Here is a 24,104-nt window from a genome sequence, read left to right on the forward strand (position 1 = left end):
TTTTCTTCCTGTTTCTTGATAAGGAATTAACCCAGTGCTGGAGAAACATGCTCGTTGATAATAGACAGCAAATAAAAGCAGCAAAGATGAGTAACTCACTTTTCTATATTACCACTTTAAGTAAGGGATAAGTGTTTGGTTCATGAGCATGAAACAGAGACATATATCATTCAGTGTTCAAACAGAATATTTTAAAGGCATATATCTTTCTTCTACTTGATGCATTTCTGATACAAAAAGCTTGCCTACTTCACTTGCAACACAAGCACCTCTCCGGATACTTCCCAGATCTTTGATTTTGAGTGTGTCTGGTTTAAATGCAGCCACTTCTTCATACTTCTTTTTTCTAACCTAAGATAAATTTACTGCATTGTATTAAGCCATGAATCTATTGTGAACATTCTTTTGAGTTTTTAAAAGAGGGTCACCCAGTTGCAGTTTTAACCTAATAGAAATAAATTATTACCACTTGTGACAAGTAAATAAAAATGTATTGTTTTGGAGAAGATTATTGTGAGAACTGTGATTTTGAAGGTTCTGAAAACTGAAAGATTGCATTGATTAGGGATCAGATTCCAGCTTTGGCTTGCTGAATATATGAGTTACCATGTGTAAAAAAAACCTAAACAAAGCAGTTCCTGTGGATTAACCTCACACTATTTTTAGAATGCTTAAGTATAACTGCTTACCACTGTGTAAATTTCCAAGCTGAATGATCAGAAGAAAAATGAGGTTTTAAGCAGATATACCAAATGTTAGATGTAATTTTAGAGTTGCATTGTAACCTCAAAAGGATTTCAGAATTTTGTGAGATTCTAGACATTGTGAGTTATGGGGGAATGAATAAGTAGCAGGAATTCTGAGTTAAGATGCTATTGGGGAACAGTATTTGGAACGATGCAAACAATTGATAAGCAATGGGACAATGGGATAAAACTGGGAGTTAATCTTCCCTAAGTTGAATTTTATTTCCATCCTTATCAGATTTGTTGTGGTCATGTTTAAGAAAAAATGTAATGTGGACCTATGGATCTGTGAATGAGTAGTGAGTTTATGCACAGCAAAGGGATTGGACCAGAGGTTCTTCAGTGTTGTGTCTAAACTTCCCATTCTATGACTCTAATATATTTCTTTCTTTCCTTCCTACTTTTAGTATTTTCAACTAGGCTCACATTTTAAGTGATAAATTCTCATTCTCAGTGTTTGTGATTACTTCTGAAATTGAAGAATTTTAGGAAATTTTTAAGTTTTTTTTAAAAAATTCCTAACTAAAACCTCTACAAAGATTAAATATTTGTTTATTGTAACAACCTTGTGACTATTTCAGTGTACGATGTCCAGACAAATAACCCAATCATAACATAAAGAACCATTAAACCTTACTATAAATAATTAAATCTTGTTTTTATAATCATTGCAAATTGTACATTTTTAAGAGGATGGGCCACTGAAAACTGAAACATTGAAAACAGAATTTACATTAGTAGTTGTACATCAGGATCTTATGCATTCTTTTTATGACATAATTATATACACACAGTGTTTGTAACCTGAAAATATTTAATTAAGGGGCAAGCCCAAACCCAAAGAGGAAGAATGAATACATACATACATACATACATACATACATACATACATAGTCCGCAAAGATACATTACATCAGAAGACCACACTGAATAAAAATAAAATAGTACAATATTAGCACATATTATATTTTAGTATGCATCTTTATATTTCTAAATAAGTTACTGATGACAGTTTATACAGAACTTTTGCTATAACAGTGTAAAAAAATAAGCCATATAGTGTTCACAGTTGAAAAATTTCATTATATTTCTGACTTTTCCTCCAATATCTACCTAATGCTGTTTGGTTTTTTATATTATCACATCTCAAAATCTGATCGAGCAGTGATAAAGTTACCAATTTCTCAATATATCTCTTAAAGCAGATAACATGATAAAATCACTCTTAGATTATACTCCTTAAGATTGATGAAATGTTTTATTGTTAAATGTTTGAGTGTGAAAATTCTTTCTACTTAAAAATGAACATTTCATTTTAACTTCAGCATTATTACACATACATTGCTTTTTATTTGATTAAAATGCAGCCTGAAATGATACTAATGAGGACGTTTCACTAACTCATGTTGTATGCATATAGTAAGACTGAACTCTTCACGAAAGTGAATGGATCATCACTTTTGTGCAGGATTCAATAAAATTGGAAGATACTGAAAAATCAAATTTCATAGTTAGAGATGGCAAAATTCAGTGCAACAGGATATGGCGACAACAGCTGCATTGTATAGTTTTGACATTTCTGCTGGGTAATGTACTGTCCCCAGCAAATTTAAAGTAGTAAAATACAAGTGAATCACTAGATTTGGAGGCAATATGACAGAGTAGAATAAGGATATTACGACTTTTGCAGCATCCCTGTGATCATGTGATCAAAATTCAGATGCTTGGCAAATAGTTCATATTTATGACCATTGCTGTGTCCCAAGGTCATGTGATCACTTTTGCCACCCTCTGACAAGCAGTCAATGGGGAAGCCAGATTCACTTACCAACAAGGTTACAACTGCAGTGTTTGACTTAACAACTGTGGCAAGAAAGGTCATAAAATGGGGCAAAACTCACTAACCAAAGTTTCACAACAAAAATTTTGGGCTTAATTGTGGTCATAAGTTGAGGAATGCCTGTATTGTATAATCGAGAGGCCCCCAATCTCCGGTCCCTTGACCAGTACTGGGCCGTGGCATGCCAGCAACTGGGCCGCACAAACAAGCAAAGCCTCATCCGTAGGATGCAGGCAGCACACAAAACCACACATTCTCTGGTCCGTGAAAAAAACCTCTCTCCATGGAATCGGTCCCTGGTGCCCAAAAGGTTGGGGACCTCTGATATAATCCATGTAATGATACTCCTGTGATCCTCAAAATGCAATTTGTATCATTTGCTCATCTCAAAGTTAGATTAGATTTCGATCTCTGAATAGAAAGTTTCCATCTGTTTATAGAAAACAGTGAGATCTCCACTGTGTATCATGCTGATCGAGCAGTCCTTCCAAGTTCCTTAGGAAATAAAATAACAAAAACCACATAATGAATAACCTGGTATTCATAATATGTGTCTGCTTTCAATAAGCATTCTAACCACGTTTGTCCTGTTGAAAATCTTTCAGACTATATAGTTCTGGTGATGACAGCATATTCTTTCCCAGTCTCTATTGCTGTTCTCTTAAGAAACTTGAAACTTTGCTTCTGATACAACTCTTTCAGCAAAAGGTTTATCATAGCTAACAAATACGGAAATTAGATGTGCTTTAGTCATTGCTAATTGCAATGAAATTCTGATCCTGTATTCTTAAAATGCAGTACATGCTTAGTTGTTTGAAAATACAGAAGTATTTTTAATGAAATGTACTGGTTACTATAGAACGTGTTTCTCATAAAACCATTCAAGTTGTTTTGATTAGCATATTAACAAAAATACTAAACATTTTAGCCCAGATTTTTCTAGTTTAGCTTAAGTAACTTTGGAAGATCTTTTCCAATAGAAAAAAGTATTTACTGATAGGTCTGAACAAAAAATAGGTCATCGGTATGTGATAATATTTCTGATTTTATTGATATTTTTATTGTTTTAAATTTATTTATTTATCAAATTTATATGTATATTCAACTCACAAGAATGATTCTGGGTGGTGTACAGCAAAGCAAACTTAAAAACAATAAACATGGGAAACACAAACATCTACACACACACACACAAACACACACAAGATTTAATCAGCAATGAAACAACCTCAAGATCTCACTGATCCCCTGAAGCCACAAGGCACCAGATCTTGAAGGACTTCTGCAAAATAAGGAGGGACAGAGATTATCTCACTTCAGTGGGAAGAATGTTCCATAAGGTAGGTGCCAGAGCAGAGACGTTCCTACTTATTTGGACCTGCCAAGTTTAGTTCCTTGAGAAACTGGACACACAGTATGCCTCTCTTGCCAGATCTGGTGAGATGAGCAGATGTAATGGGGGAGAGATGATCCCTCAAATAACCCAGCCCCATACCTTGAAGGGCTTTAAATGTCAAAAGCAGTTCCTTGAATTGGAACTAAACTGGCAATCAATGCAGCTTATGGAGCAGAGGTGTAACGTGTTGTTCTAGAAGCACACATTACTGGCTGCACTGCTGCATTTTATACCAGCTGAAGCTTCTGGATATTCCAGAAGGGCAGCCCCATGTAGAACATAATTTGCTGTTCACTGCCCAGGGTCATATGTAGATTTGATGCCCATTCAAATCTAAGGTAGATGATGGATGGATGATAGATATGCTATGAAAGGATGATGCTAACAGTTATCATTAAATATGACTATGTTTTAAAGTAGATATATCACATTTAATGTTTTTTATTTTTGCTGCAAATCACTAAGTCCTTTATTTAATTGGCCTACACTTTCTTGAATAAAGCAGGAAAGGTATTTGGCCAATAAGTGCTCAGTTCTATTTAGTGACCCCAACTCTATGCCAAATTCATGGATTACAGGATCATAAAAATGGGAGTATTCTCAAGTTATTGTTTATATGTTGTGGGTCATGGAATAAAAGTAAGTAGTGCCTAGCCAAAGTACTCTTTAGAATTTAATTAGGAAACAAGATGTAAATAAAAAAACAGGGAAAAGACATGCATTCTTGAAAATGTACACATATTCAACAAAATCATTGTTTTATTTAAAAAGTTCAAACCTGAAGAGACATCAGGTTTCAAATAAAGAGGATCTGGACATTTTACAGCATATGCGACTACACATAAATTGTCACTGCTGAGTCAGTTATCAATTATTATTTACATAGCATTATCCCCTCACATTTCATTAAGCATGCATTGAACAGCAGTGGAAAAAGCACTAATGCTGTTTTCTGGTCATCTAAATAATGAAGGCTAAAAGTACTCGGTGCAGCTATATAGAAAACAAAATAATATCAGTAAATCATGATCACAAATGTAAAAACGATCAATGCGGAACATGAAATGAAATGACAGAAGGCTTGAGAAATATTTGTTCCGTTTCGGCTGTATAATTGATGCTGCAAATGGCTATTTTTATTGCAGCACACAGAACATTCATCCATAACGCAATATATGCTTCAAATACTTTGGGATTTGTGTATTTTTTTTAGAAAATAAAATATCCTAAGAACAGCTACTCTGTGATTTCTCATTTTTAATATATCTCATTGCTTCTGTCTTTAATTTCAAACATTCTCAACCGTATGTGACATATCAAAACAGTCTCAGACATATTATTAAAACATGTTGGTTTATACTGCATGGCGTTATCCTGTGGTGCTCTGCAATCAATTACCATTATACCACCATCATTAATAATTTTCTTAATGAAAATGATTCTGTTGATCTCCGTTGTATTTTAATTATCAGAGTTAAGCATAATTACACTGCAGCTCTGAGCTGGCATGTAGACTCCTTTAGGGTGCAATTTTGTTTTAACACACTGATAATGTAATTTTACATTGTGTCAGTTGTTTAGTTATTATCCAGTTATACAATTCCACTGTATTCCTGATAACAGATAATAACCTTAGCACCTCCTATGTCCTGAAGTCATTTAAAAAGCAATATTAGAATTTCACAACTAGCTAACTTAATCTCCTTATGATTTTATAATTCCCACTGCTAAATATTTTTACATGAATATATATATATATATACAGAGAGAGAGAGAGAGAGAGAGAGAGAGAGAGAGAGAGAGAGAGAGAGAGAATATACATATGTGCTTCATATGCTTTTATTATTTCATATGCTTTTGCTATGTTCCTGTTCATTTTGCATCTTGATATTTCTTCGGCCATTATTGCTTGTCATACAAGGACTAACTCGGTTGAAGACCCATTTATTTGAATTAGCTGGTCTGGCCTGATGGGGGATTATGGGTTTTTAAATTGGTGTTTTTTACCATTTTATTATTGTTTTTTAACTGGGCACTGGTTTAATTTCCCTTTTAACTTTTGTATCGTTATTTATATATGCCCTGTGAACCGCCCTGAGTCCCTAGGGAGAAGGGCGGTATATAAATCAAATAAAACTGAAACTGAAACTGAAATCCTATCATATTCCAGATTAAGAATGTTATACTCTTGTTACTCTATGATTGGATTAACACACATAACCCAAACTAGATGGAACTGGACAGTTTGCAGTTTAGCATTTAGCAAAGCCCAGACATTGTCTTAGCATGTAAACCAGGCCATTGTTTTAATGTATAATATGGTTAATTTATTTAGGCACAAAAGATAATGAGAAACTAGATTTATTTTCTTAACATAAGTTTAGAGTATAGTGTGTTATGTAGATACTGGCACTGATAAGATGGCATGATAAGCACTGTGGGGAAAACCCTGTCTGTCATAGGACAAGTCTCCCTAATTTAATTGAGCCTCTTGCATTCATTGGTGCATGGCTTCGCTCCAGATTGTCTTCACTATCAGTAGCTTGCCAGATTATACTGTGCTTTGTGCTATATTGGTGCAAGATAGCAAATACGTCTTGATACAAATCTACAATCTGTCTGAAACCGAACACAGATTCTTTTTCCCATTGAATTGACTGCTGTTATTGCAAATCTGATAGCATGGTACTTCCAAAGGGCCAAAAATCTTTCCACAGTTGTTATGGGTTGCACTTGTCCACAACTATCCTTCCTGTTTTGGAAAGGTGATGGTCCTAAGCAAAGATTATGACAATTGTTTTCATTTTTTTTAAAAATAACATTTTATAGTCACTATATATTAAATATTCATTTTTGAAACAAGAAGCCACTGGGTTTTTAGTCTCTGTAGACTATTTTCCAGAAATGTCCTAATGTATTTGTTCTGTTGTCCTTGTCACTATCCCTTTTTAGAGTATTGAGTCTTTTTATAATGCCTGCAAGCATTGTTGTTTGATAAATTAAAAATGAGTAAATTGTATATTATATTACATCTTGCTACAGAGTGCAATTGCTGTAGTGGAAATTAGCTGAAATAAAACTTGCAACAGCTATTGGGATAGATATAGCAAAAAAATGGCTATTTTTTCTCCAAATCAATTTATTAAAAGGGAAATGAAATTTTCTGTAGGAATTTTGTAATTGAAGTAGTTTTAGCAAGATTTTTTTTTGAACAGTCCAAAACCCAAAGAAACAAACTTCATTTCCCAGCAGCCTGTAGTACTAGGTAAATATCAGAGAGAAAGAACAAACAGAAAATTTCTCAGCAGTATGGTTGCCATTTAAAAGAAACGTGGATATAAGTGGCATCTCTGACTTAGAGGGAAGCATGTAGGGGGAGATACAACATCAGTGAAAAAGCATATACTTGCCATGTAGATTATATCAAGGTAAGGTAAGGTAAGATGGTGCTGAATCTTAAAATTCTCATCTCAAATTAACACATAAATTAGTACTCTTTAATGTAATCTCTTTCCAAGATTTCATATGCAAGCCTTTGTATGCAATATTCAAGTTTGCACATTTAGGAAATATTTTAGACGTTGAGCAAATCATTCTGTCAATGACAGCAAAAGAAAGCCACACCATTTTATTTGTGATTATTAGCTACAGGGGAAGAACTTTAAATAGGGCCTTGTTCCTTTGGAACACTAGACGTTGGAGAAGCCAAAATAAACAATTGTTGTACTTCATGAAACAATCCATTGTGAAAGATTTCTGTTGTTCCTGTCAGAATAAAGGAGAAATTATGGAACTTATGAACCTTCAGTTTTAAAAAATATAATCATATTTTTTTTACATTTGGCTAAAGTATTTATAATTCTGTTTCAATTGAACTTTATTTTATATTACAAAACTACTGATTATATTGGAGATACCTTCCTTAAACTTGAAGAATTCTTTAAATGTTTCACAGACGTAGGAACTTTTCCATTAAACTCAATCTTTCATTTTAGCTAAACATTGGTCTCACTTTTGACAAGGAATCCTGGAATAGATCACTTAGAAATGGATTCATATTTTTTTAAAAATTTTAAAATACAGTTACAGTTTTTTGAGTCAGTAACATTCTTTTGTGTCTGAGGAAGGCAATTTCACAGAAAAGTAGCTGCTGTTGTCTTTGGTGCGAGCTTAATAAGAAAAGAAATCACAAATTTGCTGAGCCACAGATTTCAAGTTGTCGACAATACCATACCCAAGAAAACAGAAGAAAATATATATGCACTCGGTCCTGTCTAAAGGCTTTCGCCTTATCTTGAGAGACTGTCAGGGCAGGAACATCATGGAATGGACAGGAGTCTATTAAATTAATAAGCTGCTGGATGGTGTCTGGAGAGTTATGATGCTCCATAAATCCAGTTTGATCATGGTGGACAAGGTTTAAATCTGCAGCCTTCTAACACACATCCACTTTTTGAATTGAATTTGAAGTTTTGTGCTGAAAACAGAGAGATAATCCTGCGGCTTGTGAATTAAGATTTATCTTTTTTTTTCTCCTCCTTTCTCATAGCTGTGTTTTTTTTCCTTTAAGAAAAGCTAGGATTTGACAAAAAGGAAAACACCTTAGGGATCCTGGCAAATGTTACTGCTTGAAATAAAAGAGCTATTGTCAAGGTGAAACCATGACCTAGGTGCCTAATATCAAACCTGGGTTATTCTTTTCAAACAGCCCCATTGGAATAGAGGGCAAAAAGGTCTGCATGAAAAGAAACAAGGAAGAATTTACCCATAACTTACTTCATAGTGATTCCTGTCAAATGCTCCCACTCTTAGTTTATGACATAGGAGTACATGAATGTTAGGCAATATATTTTGTAAAAGAATAATGATGAAAAGGACAACATCTGAGAACTTACTCTTCTCTGATAATAGAAACCTAGGTTTTAAATCTGTTTCTGCAGTGCATATCTACTACATTGCCTGCTGTTGATTTTAACAATTAAAATAATTACTTGGTCGTTATATTTATAAGTCACTGCTAATTTCCAAAGAAGATGAATGTTGCCGTTTGGAAAATGTCCCCTGTGTGTAAGGAACCAGGTAGATGCAACAAAATACCTTTTATTGGCATGCACTACTGTAGTCATCAGGGACGCGGTGGCTCAGTGGGTTAGGACGCTGAGCTTGTCGATCAGAAGGTCGGCAGTTTGGCGGGTCGAATCCTGAGTGCCGCGTAACAGAGTGAGCGCCTGTTACTCGTCCCAGCTTCTGCCAACCTAGCAGTTTGAAAGCACGTAAAAATGCAAGTAGAAAATAGGGACCACTACGGTGGGAAGGTAACAGCATTCCGTGCGCCTTTGGCGTCTAGTCATGCTGGCCACGGAGATGTCCTCGGACAAGCGCTGGCTCTTCGGCTTTGAAACGGAGATGAGCACCGGCCCCTAGAGTCGGAAACGACTAGCACACATGTGCGGGGGAACCTTTACCTTTACCTTTACTGTAGTCATCACTGGACCCCTCACTAAAGGAATTTAAAAGAGCCCCAGGGATCATAAGATTACAAACTATATATTCTGATACATGGGCTTTACAAAATGTGTAAATTATAAAATGATCTTTACTATATGAATGCAGGTTCTGATATCCACATAGGGTGACTTTATTACGGGCTGCTTCTGTGTGCTGTTCCTCTAAAGAGATACCAAGCCTGCTCTTTCTACTGATAGTAGCAGCTTCTAACATAAATAGCATTTCTTATTGGATATATATATATTGATTCCTTCATCCTGTGGAAAAGACAAAAAGCTGGTTTTTGTAACAACCTGTCTCATTCCCTTCCAGGTTCATCCATCAGTTTCAGTTTGCCCACTTTACCTAATGTGCACTTCAGTATCTTGTATGTTAGAATATTATTTATCCCTGATAATGAACAATACTGAAAAGCAGTCTGGATATTGGGGAGAAGCACCTAAACAAATACATGGAACAAAATATTCAAATTCTTGTTGCTCCTATGTGGTCTCTAGTTGATTACAGATCTCCAAGGAAAGAAAGATTTACATGGCTCCCCCTAGAGAAAATGCTTTGATATTTAATGTTTTAAAGAGCCAAAAAGATACTAGCAATTAACAGATTGGGAAGAGGGGAAATTGTCTTCAGTATGCTATAGAATCAGAATAGGTGGTAATACGTACATGGAACATATAGGTTCTATTGTCATTCTAGAATGCCAGTTAATTTTCTATGACAAAATCATGTAGGGTTGGAATATGGTAGTTTTTCATAAAACAAGGAGTCAAACTTTGGCTATAGTATTTTACACTAAATAGTATAAGCTGTGTACCTATATGGTACCGGATAATGTCAGTTATGTACAGAGTAATTATGACATAAAACAGTTAATATTGATGGCAAATACGTAAAAAAGACACTTAGCATTTAGTTCTGATCAGTAAGTATTAAATGGAATGACTGGGGCTTACAACCTGTTATGTAACAAAGAATTAACTACCAATCAATGTTACATTCACTAGTGTATAGATTGATTAAAACATAACTACGGCCGAAATCCTAATACCCCATTTATTTTTGCCTAAGTAAAATAAAAGGGACAGGAATAAGATTATGATCTCTTGGTCTGCAGTTCAATACGTATTCACTTGAGAATAAGCCCTACTGAACATACAATGATGTAGTATAATATTATACACTTAGTTTTCTTTGCACAGCTAAGAAAGTTTTATTTTGTTCATATTTAACACACCCTTTAGATCAGGCAAATGTTAATAGGTCTATATGGAGTAACTATATTGTTGATTATAGTTTTATAATCTCAGTTTATTTCTCAGAAGTATTAGTATTTAAGCTGATTGAATTGCACTGAAATCAATGCAATAAACTTGTTCAAGTTCAATTACCTTAGCTTAACATGGTCCTGGATTGGACTGTCACTCATGTTTTGCTCACTACTGCAATGAAGGTCAATACTAAATAGAATCTTGGATCATAAAATACAGTAAATAGTGGTGTGGCAATCTGTACGTTTTCTAATATCAAAGTACATGCCTCAAAATCATGACAGTGGATTACAAATTTCTGACACTTATCAACAAATACTTCATGGTCTTCAATGCATAATGTTCTTTAGTACAATTATAAGTATGTTAACTGTAATCAAAGTAATAGCTTCCACATCACTCAGTTATCATTTTTCTATCTGTTTCATTTCATTCAGATGCATATTCATTCTGGTGCTTAAAACGTATTATGTGATTTATAATGCATGGAAATGCATTGGGTAATTTCTTAATATTAATAGTTTTGTCATTTTTGGATCCATTAAGGTACTCTTCAAATCTTGATTTCAACTCGGTCTTCCATCATCATTGCTGCAATCCTCACTACCATTATTCCATAGCATATCCCATCTAATCATGGCAAAAACAGAATGTAGACAATTAGAGAAAAAATAGAAAATTATACAGTTGAATGCTCTATAGTTCAGGAGGGACAGCTTGAAAAACTAAAGGTTGGTAATAAAGATGCATGGTTTATACAGCTAAAATATGGAAGAAGCTTACTTGTTTCTTGTTTAAAAGGATTTTATGGGAATTTTAGCTGCCCTGTTTTAAATCATTCAAGAATGAACTCTGATAATATAATGGTTTATAGCATAATCTTCATAAATGGCAATGCTACAGTGCTTCTCTGTGCAAGCGTTATTGAATGGATTGCAGATAGGAAACTAAACACTTCAATGAAGATCAGAACAAAGATTTGTCTCTGTTTAAAACAAGACACAACACATATGCACAGGGATCATTCACAGGAACAATTGACTGATATGCCCTAACCTTCAACTCTGCAATTGTGATGAACTTAATGGGGTTGATTTGTTACACGAAACAAACATTCAGAAATGTTGGAACGGAAGCATATGAGAGGGGAAGAAGTGGACAGGATCTTTTAAAAAAAATAACAAGTACTGTGAAACTGTGTGATGTTCACAGGCAGTTCATAAAGTGGCAGGAAAAGCTAATAGTGTTTTGCTGCAGTGTATCCAGAAGAAAACTTGTTTTATAGGTAAAAACATTTTTTCTGCTGGAAACATGATTTTTCTAAGAGTTCCAAGAGTAGTTAAGGTAGCTATGAATATAATTAAAATTACTGCTGCAAAATAAGTAGGATTTATTCAATTGTTCACTCATAAAATATTAAAATCTAATATTAAATTCTAATAAACCTACACATTGATGAAAGTGGAAAGATTAACTTAAAAAATTAAAAGCATTTGTTATATAAACTGTTTTAAAGACCATTTGTTTAAAGACATGGCTCAGTGGGTGAGCACCTGTTACTCGTCCCAGCTTCTGCCAACCTAGCAGTTCGAAAGCACGTAAAAATGCAAGTAGAAAAATAGGGACCACTACGGTGGGAAGGTAACAGCGTTCTGTGCGCCTTTGGCGTCTAGTCATGCCAGCCACATGACCACGGAGATGTCCTCGGACAAGCGCTGGCTCTTCGGCTTTGAAACGGAGATGAGCACCGGCCCCTAGAGTTGGAAATGACTAGCACGCATGTGCGGGGGAACCTTTACCTTTACCTTTTATCCATACTGAACTGTCTCCTAGACAAAAAAGCATTACAAGTTCATTTAAAAAAACAAAAAGATGGAATACTCCACAATTGAGACCCAGTTTGGTATAGCATAAGGCACCAGGCTAGAAACCTGGAGACAGTAAGTTCCAGTCCCCCTATAGCAGACCAGAGCATTTTATGGGCCATAGGCCACATCCAGCCCTTCAGTCCTGTCCGCCCTGCAGTGGTGGTGTGTGGTGGTGTGGTGGGGGAGGGGCAGGGGTAGAGCAGGGGTGAAATGGGGATGGGACAGCAAGAGCCCTCCACAGCAGTCCCAATTTCTTATGTGGCTCCTTGGGAAAATTAATTGCCCATCTCTTCCCTACAGGCACAACGCCAGCTGAGTGACCTTAGGCCAGTTACTCCATCTTAGCCCTATGAAGGAGACATCTGCTAAAACCATTTCTGAAATCTTGTCAATAAAGCTTACACACTTACCAGGCACATCTCCAGCCAACTCCCCTCCCCAATTACTAGAAACCCCCTTTTTCTTTCCATTTGTCTTACGCATAAGATGAGATAATGAGAAATCAAAGGAGCAAGTTACACAATATTGTATAGATTATTATTGTATTGAGCTACCCTCCCTTCTCTTCTGATTGTACATGAAATATAAAGGTAGCTTGTATCCTAGAAAAGAAAGAAATGCAGATCTCTCTCTCTCTCTCTCTCTCTCTCTCTCTCTCTCTCTCTCTCTCTCTCTCTCTCTCTCTCTCTCTCTCTCTCTCTCTCTTCCTCCCTCCCCTCCACTGTTTCTTTCCCTCCCTCCCTCCCCCTCTCTCTCAGCCCACAGTGGTTCTAAGCTGGAGCTACTTATCATGCATGCAGGTAGCAGAAATATTTTTATCAATTATTTATTTGATGTGTAGGCTGCCTGTCTCTGGTCAGCTTACAGCTTAAAATAGAAAAGCAACAAAAGCGGTTGAGGTATGTGGACAGCAATATCCCTCATAATAAAACATAAGTAGAGGTTCTTTTTCTGTCAACCATTTGTGTGTCCTTACTAGAAGCATTCAAGAAGCTCTCATATTACATGTCCAGGATCAGCAGCAGGTGTCTGGCAGAGCAAAAGGAAACTCTTCTTCTGTCAGCTCTTTCAGTGATGGTGTGGCATGTGTAAGAAGGGCTTTATCTCTGATTTATCCAGAATGGAAACACAGTGATACTGAAACACAGTTGAAGGGCTGTTGATAGACAGCATACTTTCCAAACTGCATGGAAAGGTGGGTATGTACATACGTTTAGTAGTAATATCAATAGCACTTAGACTTACATACCACTTCATAGTGATTTACAGCCCTCTCTAAGCGGTTTACAGAGTCAGCATATTGCCCCCAACAATCTGGGTCCTCATTTTACCAACCTCGGAAGGATGGAAGGATGAATCAACCTTGAGCCAGTTAGAATCGAACTCCTGGCTGTGGGCAGAGTTAGCCTGCAATACTGCATTCCAATGACTGCACCACCATGACTCTAGTAGTTGAGTTCTCAAATATTTGAGACATCAATATGGTAATGAAGCCCAGAGGATTTTGACTAGTCAGTATGTATAGCAAACCTGGACTACTCCTATTCCAAGAATTCTCTAAGTAGGTTTTTCTTCCTCCTCCCAATCAAGAAACGGAGCTGGAAAGAGCCATGAATTCTGATCCTCTTCAGCAGCTATTTTGTTTACCAGACTTGGGGGACGGGGGGCAGGCTGGGAAATGAATAAATTGCCTGTTCCTCAAGGTAATGGAGTAGGGACTGGAAAAGTAATCCCAATTAAGGCAACCTCCATACATGCTTGAAATGATTTGAAAAACAAAGCCACTTCCCTGTCTTTGATAATAATTTTATTAAAGATTATATTATACAAATAAAACCAATACACTCTACATCAGGGGGGTCAAACTGCCGGTCCACGGGCCGGATGCGTCATGGCAAAACCGTGCCCACTCCATTACTGGCAATGGGAAAAAAGTCGTGATACATTGCAACACGTCACGTAACGTTGCAAGTTTGACACCCCTGGTCTACATTGACTAAACAATGTACTGTAAAAAAGGAAAGGAAAAAAAGTAAAAAGTGCAGAATAAAAGAAAAGAAGAAACTTTCTTCCTCGTCCCAAGCAAATAGTCAACATCAATAACTTATCACCATCTCTTAAAGGAAAAAAAAGTCTACTTTCCTATGCTGGTTTTCTCATCCTTCAGAACCATTTGATTGCATGTCCCATCTTCCTCAGCAGGAGTGACTGTTGATTAGAAGAGGATGGTAATTTAAGAAATCAGAAGGGGTCAGGGGGCCTGCTTTTCTTAACAAAGTCTAATTTGCACAATTGAAAACAAGTTACATATTGTGGTTATGTTTATTCCTATCTCTGCTTCCTTGTAATGCATCATAGATGTGAGTCTTATTTGTAACAGTAATTTTAGTTAATATATTTTAATGTCAAACTCATCTTGATAATGTAATTCTTTTTTAAAAAAAAGTTGGCCAACTCTGCACAGTAAAGAACTAGTTGCCTTCTCTGCAGACAAATCTCCAAACCATTTCTTTGTTTGGCATTGAGCAGTCCTTCTTAATACAGTGAATATCAAATGAATTAAAGAAGGATGCATAGAATATCTTTTACCATATTTACTTATTGCTGTCTCACTTCTTATCAACAATTTTATTACAGAATTATCTGCTTCCATCCAGCCCCTAACTTATGTATCTTGTCTTCTTTGTGCTCTCTTTTCTTCACACGGAAATCATCAGTAAAATAAGAACAGCAGTAGGATGTGGAAGAAACATGTCAATAGTTTTTGCACACTTCCCAGTTTGTTTGTTTTTTGGAAGCATACAATTTTGGGAATTTGCCTGAAGTTAATAATGTTGTATGGCTGAATGTGACTTTTCTTGTTTCCTTTATTTTTCAAACAGAGGAGCAGAAAATGGCCTTACCCTGTGTTTTTAACCACTGGTGCTCAGAATCTAGATGTTGATCTAATGCTAAAGTTGCCTACCATTCACTTTTTTTGTTAAAACTTAGGGGTTCAAAATCCAATTTTTCCTATAAGCTGCTGTTATTCAAATTGCTCATGATGAAGCCTGGGGCAGAGAATTGTTGGTGCCTTTTTCAGTTCTCAGCTGATGAAATCCTCAGGCAATAATATATAATGTACTAATAGGAGATATTGTGAACCACTCTACTCCTCTGAAAAAAATGGAACATGCATGAAAGCCTCTGAACAAAATGAGCATATTCTTGCAATTGAAATCGTTAGATTACACTTTTCTATAGCGCATCTCAGGTTCTAGTCTGCTGGCAAAATAATTTCAATAGATGTACTAAGAGAAGAGAAATACCAAGCCTAGCTTTCACAGATTTCCCCCCCCTCTCCCCCCCCCCATTTTTTTTCTTTTAAACCCTGTGAGGCTGTGTGATTTTTCTTAGCTGGACTAGAGTTGTGTCAACGGGAGGCTTGCACCATAAAGTCAGAAATGTTAAAGAAAGCTACAAGGAACAGCTTTGAGGCAAGGTTTCAAGCTTTGTCATCACGCTTGAAGAATTTTCTGTTTAATGTACTGTAATGCAGAATTCAATAGGGACAAGTTTAATTGAGTTTTACACAACCCAGTTGGGAGTAGTGCTGCAAGGTAGGTGATGTCTAGGTTTTTAATCTTCCACTCCGGAGAGGCTTGTTGACGAAGTAGTTCTTTCTCTTTGTAAGAAAAAAAAAGGAAGCATGAGAAATGATACATCCGTGGATAAAACCAATTGGCAACCCCCAAAGGAACGAGGGCGATAAGGCGAATCCAGCACTTGTAAGAAATAAAAGAATCCAACTGTTCATTTAAATGAGAAACAACACATGTGATTGAGGAGGCCGGGAGGCTGGTGGATGGAATGTAGAGAAAGAGCGACTGGCAAGGCAGCAGCTGATTCCAGAATTAGGATTTCTGGACAAACACTCAGATGGTTCTGAGAGGGATTAAGGAAGAGATGGCTAATGACATTTGTGCTGGGGTGTGTGTAGTTGTGCCTGTGTGGAATAAAATACCTCTGTGCATCGGGGGAGGTGGATAAAGTTGCAGGAGAGGTAAAGATGCTGCTGTAAAGCAGGAGTTATTTTTTGATATATCTTTGTTCCCCGAGGCTTGCCATAAAAATAGACTTGGACACCATCAGGAAGAAAGTAATACTTTCTCTATAAGCCTTAGCGTATTAAACTTTAACTATGGTGAGTTTATTCCTTCTAGTGGGACTTTAAAAGCAGCCAGAGGGATAGACAAGCGGTAGAAGTGATATATCACTGGATCATTTATTCAGCTTTCCTGTTTATGCAACCATTTGCAAAACCTTCCTATTTTGTCATTCACAGAAATGGTTTCATAGTGATTTAAACAGGGATTCTCTCTTCCTCATTTTAAATGCTCACAATACATGCTATGATAAAGCACTTCAGTCTTTCAAAGTCGCATTATATCCTCCCCACCAAAATAGTTCTGTAATTATAATGAGGGTGGGGTGGAGAGAGAGAGAGAGCATCAAAAAAACTCTTAAAAATAGAATACGAATATGAAGAGAGATGTAGTACTTGTTATTTCTTTATAAAGCAGCAAGAATTGGGCCATTCCTGGTCTATACTGTATTTTGATTATTTATATTCTGAATACTGCATTCTGATGACTTAATATGGAACTCAAGATGCTGTTTTCAAATAATGTTTGTGTTCAGATATTCCCTTATTATTTTTTCTTAGAGATTGATTTCTAAATTCATAGTTAAAAGAGAAAAGGCCATAGATTCTCAACACCGTGAACATTTTTAGGGAGTGCTTGAAAACATTGGGCCAGGACTGAACAAAGATTCCAGTATTGGGATTTCCCCCATTCAGGTCCTCAACAGATGTTCCGTCTAGAGTGACTAATGCCCTTTCTATCTTCTCATGAACTTTTTCTTAAAAAAAAAAAAGGAGATTGGGGACATGGCAATAGTTGCTAGTATAATCTGATCCAAGAAAGGCCTTTTCAAATCAGGCTTAATCAAGGAGATTTTTGACATCCTCTTGGATGTATACATATGTCAGAATATAAAGCCTGAACGTCTAAATGCAGATATAGCCAGATTTGGATACACATTTTGGTGTGGATGTTGTCTATCTGCATTATTTGAAAAATAATATGCGTGCAGAGGTTTTCTCCCCATTTTTTTTAGAAACGTCTTGCAAGTACCTTAGCAATAGCACTTAGACTTATATACCACTTCACAGTGCTTTACAGCCTTCTCTAAGTGGTTTACAGAGTCAGCATATTGCCCGCAACAATCTGGGTCCTCATTTTACCCACCTCGGAAGGATGGAAAGCTGAGTCAACCTTGATTCAAACTGCTGAAAGTCAGCAGTCAGCAGAATTTATTTTTATTTTTTATTTTTATTTTAATTCCATTTATATCCCGCCCTTCTCCGAAGAATTAGCCTGCAATACTGCATTCTAACCACTGCGCCACCACGGCTCTTAGAGATCCAGTGTAGTTTCTGTAACTGAAGGCAGTGCTGTAAGTAGGGGAGGGGGGATGTCAGCTGATATGGTTGCCTCAATCAGAAAACTCTCTTTGCTGGCAATGATTTACGACAACCGTATATTCAGTAGTCTTGACTGTATTTGTACACAGCCACTTTGCTGGGCATTTTATTCCTTGTGTTGTTCATTTAGAAAGAGCTTCTTTGGTTATTCATCTAAAACAGGGACAAAACAGCATCAACACAACCTCATTGCTGTACATACCCTGAACAGGATCTGTACATCCAAACTAGCTGCAATTGTAAAAAAAAAAAAAGGAAGAATCTACCCATATTTCTGAAACAGCTTTTTGTTACAGTTGCAGAGAGGTGGGAGGAAACATGAGCAACAAAAGGGTTCTTGAGCATGGAATTAGAACACTCTCTTTCGAACTGCCAGCTTCTAATGTTTCTTGCTAAATGAACTTACAAGTCCTTGCTTCGTGTGCCCGCAGATAAATTTACTTAAGGAGAAAAGAGATACCACGTGTGGTTCCCAAATCCAAAATGAACAAAAGCTCACAGGTGAATAAATAGCCTTTGAGATTAAACCAGCATGATGGCTCTTCTCCCTTTGCATACATTTACTGTTTTATCATGTGCTTTGTAAAGCAGGCAAAATATCAGGGAATGTTTTCTCCCAAGTTCTTTCTGATTTATTTATTTATTGGTGCCTTTGAGTCATTACTGACTCCTTCAACTGCCCAGACATATCCGCAGTTTCCTTGGCAAGATTTTCAGAAGTGGTTTGCCTTCTTCCTAATACTGAGAGGAAGTGATTGACCCAATGTTGCCTGGCTGGTTTGTACCTAAGGCAGTACTAGAACTCACGGTCTCCTGGTTTCTGGCCCGATGACTTTTAACCACCACACCGAACTGCCTTTCTCTTTCTCATTTACTGAAAAAGTACCTTTTCTGAGCAAGTAGTTCCCATATAACTGTCAAATCAGCTCTGAAAAATCCAGCAAACTCAGAGTAGATTTGGGAAACATGCAAAATATAAAGTTGCAAGCTTCCCTCCTGCAACTAAAATTTGGGGGGGGGAGCCAAAAATTCATCCTCATTCTCTGTTCATATGAATTCATCTCTATCCATATCTTTTGCATGTTTTTGTAATAAAAAAGTAATACTGGAGGAAAACGTTTGCCCGTTCAGTTTAAGGGTTAAAACACGCTGAATTTCTTTCAAGGATATTTGACAGGTCACTAGCCAATCAGGTTGAATTCAGTTTCCCCCTTTAGAACTTGCATTGGCCAACAGATAACAGCTACATTAATGTAGCTCTAAATTTTCCCTCTACATTTTTCTTCGGCTTGTCTGTTCACACACAGATTTAACACATCAAAACTGGAGACATGGGTCATAGCTTTATCTGTACCCAAGTGTCTAGAAGTTTAAGTTCATGTATTTTGTTGTTTGACTGGTGGTATGGATTCTTCAGAGAAATCCTGACCTTCCGACACATTTGAACTACTTTTCAAAGGGTTCTTTTATTTTGAGTGGGATGACAGCCCATTAAAATGGAGCACTGTATATTCCCAGGGCACAGTGCAATGTTGGTAATGAAATCTGCTGAAATTGCTGGCACTAAGGAATGACTTATACCCAGGAAATGAACAATGGGGAAAATGGTGTGCATGAATCAACTTGCGTTCTTCATGCTTTTAAACAGGAAAGATTTTGAGACCTGTATGTGTGTGTGTCTGTGTGTGCACGCGTGGACATACTTTATAGATAAAAGAAATGTTAAATGAAATTTTGTTCTTCTAAACATGCATGTCAAGAAATGCAATTTTAGTCCTACAGTGGTTTAGCATTTTGTTTTTTCTGCAATAAAGCCATCAGATCAATAAAAAATTATGTAGCAGATTATTATTACACTGAGCTCACCATAGCTCTAATCGTAAATAATACAGCAGTTATCCTGGTTATATTAATTATAATTAGAATGCAGATAATGCAGACGGTCTTTTATTACTCGAGCCAAATCAATTTTCCATGTTATTCAATGCAAGGTCATACAAAGTTGTTCAAGCTCTTCCACTTATTATGAAATGACCTGCATATGGAAGAGAAGGTTTGCGTAAGACACACAGGCTGAAAAGTGCATTCAAATAATTGCAGGCAAGAGCTTCTTCCCATAGTAGTAAAATTTCATTTTATAAAGTAAGCAGTGCTGTAATCCAAGATCCTTTACAATGAGAAATCCTATAAATCTTTTAGGAAAGATTAAAATTTTCTCTCAGAAAATGTGAATTTCAGTCATTTCTGCTGGGATGAAATCTATGCTGAAAGTTTTACTATGTAAAAGCATTAGTAGAAATGTACTTCTGAATCAGCGAGGCGCTTGGCATGCACACATCACTGAGGAACAATTTTTGAGAATAAGTAGGTAGGAGCAAGGTAAGTAGGCACATAGATAGTTGACCGCTTAGACAATGTGAAAATTCCTTAATCTTAGCTGTCAACGCAATTATACTTGAATTTTTTTAAAAAAAGATGCCTGTTGTTCTGTAACCAGTGACTGAAAAGAAATAATATTGTGATAATACTTGAGATATACTCAGATCAGAAAAATATAGAATCAAGGCAAAGATTAATATCTTATTGATTCTTGGTTTCCTTTTCCTTTTCTTTCATTTGTTATTTTCTTTTAATCTTTTTCAGTTGTCATCTGCCCAGGATTGTGGCAGAATTAAACAGTCTTAAAATTAAAATCTTAAGTTAAATTAAAATTCCTATTTTTATTTTGAAAGATGAAGATAATGACATTGCAAATCATTTAGGGTAGTGGTATTCCAATATAGGAAAATATATGCCTTAGAGCAGATATATAGGTACAGGCAAATATATTCATATTTTATCAGTAAAGCAACAGACTGTATCTATTCATGTTAGACCACCTGTCTTTTTTTACTTTCTGTATTGTTCGTGCCTGTGACTCCATCCATTCCAGATATGAGTGGTAGAATTGTAGGAGAACTCTTGGGTTATACAACATTGACTGGTGAAACAAAATATTCTTCAAAATATAAATACAATTATAATTCCTCTAAAACGATTATAGAACTAATTACTTGGTTCTCTTCTCATAAATATTGTAATAGGTATCTGAAAACAGAATGAGAGAATAGAAAAGACAAATTTAGACATGTCCATTTTTCATGAATCTGTCTAAATACTGTGGTAGATGGTAGAAGTCTGTGGTAGATGGTAGAATTATAAGAAGGATCTAGTAATGGTCAGACATCAGTTTTTTTATAATATATTAGAGGTCCTGCATATGGGACACAGTCATCTGTGCTGGTTGGCCTCTGAGAGATGGAGACTGTAAAGAGAATGGTTCTCTCTCTCTCTCTCTCTCTCTCTCTCTCTCTCTCTCTCTCTCTCTCTCTCTCTCTGTGTGTGTGTGTGTGTGTGTGTGTAGAAAAGCAAAGTTTTACATTAAGGCAGGAAAAATCAAAGGTTTAAGTACAGATTAGGCGAGACCTGGCTCAAAAACAGTAACTGTGAGAGGGGCCGTGGAGTCCTAGTGGACGATCACTTGACTATGAGCCAGCAATGTGCAGCAGCAGCCAAAAAAGCTAATACAATCCTGGGTTGTATAAACAGACATAGAATCAAAATCATGCAAAGTATTAGTACCACTTTATAAAATCCTAGTAAGACCACACCTGGAATACTGCAACCAGTTTTGGTCACCATACTACAAAAAAGATGTTGAGACCTTGGAAACAGTGCAGAAAAGAGCAGCTAAAATGATCAAAGGCCTGGAGACTAAAAGATATGAAGAATGGCTGCAAGACTTGGGTTTGGCTAGTGCAAAGAAAAGAAGAAATGGGGGAGACATGGTAATAGTATTCCAATATTTGAGGGGCTGCCACAAAGTAGAGAGGGTCAAACTATTCTCCAGAGCACTAGAGGGCAGGACAAGAAATAATGGTTGGAAACTGACCAAAGAGAGAAGCAACCTGAAATTAAGGAGAAATTTCCAAACAGCGAGGACAATTAACCAGTGGAACAGGTTGCCTTCAGAAATTGTGGGTGCTCCATCACTGGAGATTTTTAAGAAGAGACTGGACAGTCACTTACCTGAAATGGTATAGGTTCATGAGCAGGGGGCTGGACTAGAACACCTCCAAGGTCCCTTCCAGCTCCTATCCTATCCTATCCTATCCTATCCTATCCTATCCTATCCAATCCTATGCTGTGCTATACTAATACTATACTATACTATACTATACTATACTATACTATACTATACTATACTATACTATACTATACTATTTTCTTATATTCTGCCATGACCATTTAAACTGTTGACCCTGATATCCTATTACCTATCAATGTCTATTTGCTATTTGTAAGGGATTTTACCAGGTTTCAGAAAGTTGAGGGTATGTTCTTGTATAGACACAAACTATTTCCCACAACAAATAGAATTAAGTGACAAAGCAAGGAAGAAGTATGTGATCTGGAAGTGCTTGATGTATAAAAAGTTTTTGGGAGCAGGTGCAAGAAAAGGTTGTATAAAGAGAGGGAAGGAGTCATAATTCTGGGAAGCTAACATAAAGGGAAAAGCTAACTGAATTCCAAGGGACCATGGGTTTAGACAGAAATTCAAGGAAGGGGTCTGTGGAGATTTCTCTCTTATCCAAGTTATGGCTCTCCCAAAGGTGTTTTTTCAAAAGGCAACTGGACTTTCTTTGTTATGCTTGCAAACGTTTCACTTCTCATCCAAGAACTGAAGAAGCTTCTTGGATGAGAAGTGAAATGTCTTCAAGGAAAACAGAGTTGCCTTTTGAAAAAAACACCTTTGGGACATTCAAGGAAGAGGGCTCCAGGTTAGAAAGCCTGGGTTGAAGTTGGTCTTCAAGTTGTTGCATGTCAAATGTGTATCTGTGTCATATTATTTTGCCAGATTGTTTGATGCCACATATAATTGTTTTGTTGCATTCGGAATGGACAGCTTGCAGCTGTCAGTATGGAAATTGCAGCACTATGTGTTAATGTTTTAAAATATTGTTTAGGGCCCTTAGTATAAATTTGCTTCCTATAGACCATTATCTTTCACTCTCGTTCTGTTACTTAGAATTTTCTATTTCTGTGTGTGCAATGCGCAACCTGTGAATGAAAGTGCTCTTTTAAAAAAGAATTCCATCTCTGAGAGAAAGCATGGATTGACATGGTAAGTATCCATGCTTCAAATAATAGGATTTGGGAATTACGTTCAGCCCAAATCATAAGGGAAAAAATGTCTAAAAGTGTCCTTGTCATCTGAATTAACTTCCATGAGATTCCACTTTAAAATGATATGCCCGACATTATTATTTTACTGCTAAAAACTGGGAACACTTCCAAAGTTATTATATTTCCAGATTTAAAAAGTAAGCTTTGTAAAGTGCTCATTTTGGAGTGGGTATGGTAAGAGGTGGCTTCAAGTTCAGGCTGTCTCTGAGTAGCCTTATTTTATTTTTATTATTATGTTTTTTGTTTTGTTGTCCTTTTTTTTGAAGGGTATGTGTGTGTGTCTTCAGCTGTGTAGCTTGAAGTTTTTACCTTTTGGCTTACATTGTAAACAAATTGCAAGTGTTTTGCAACACTGAAAAATAAGTAATAAGGGAGGGAAGGAAAGGAAGAAAGGAAAGGAAAGAAGGAAGGACAGATTTTCAGATTATTATTTTTTAACATCAGATACCAAAGAGTAGCATTATATTAATACAATATAATGAATACTAAGCAGGTTGGTATCATGACCATTCTTTGTAATTACAGCACACTTTATTCCACCAAAATAGCCTAAACAGTTGTACAAACAATCCCTAACTGCACTGGGAAGTGCTGACTTTAAAGACAAACTTCCATCACTGCACCTTTGGGGAAGGGTTACCAGTAGCCTTTTAAGTCAGTCATAAAATGGCTTTGTATTTCTCTTTGATATGTGCTCGCTTTCTCTATTACTGTGTTAGAAATGC

General features: G+C 36.4%; 1 protein-coding gene across 2 annotated transcripts in view; it reads left to right on the forward strand.

Moving 5' to 3' along the window:
* Nucleotides 1-24,104, forward strand: part of ZFPM2 (zinc finger protein, FOG family member 2) — a gene marked incomplete at both ends in the record, with an annotated part of 356,071 nt that overhangs the window by 238,805 nt on the left and 93,162 nt on the right. The window lies entirely within an intron of this gene.

This window comes from Vipera ursinii (genome assembly GCF_947247035.1).
Source record: "Vipera ursinii genome assembly, chromosome: 3".
Classification (NCBI taxonomy): Eukaryota; Metazoa; Chordata; class Lepidosauria; order Squamata; family Viperidae; genus Vipera; species Vipera ursinii.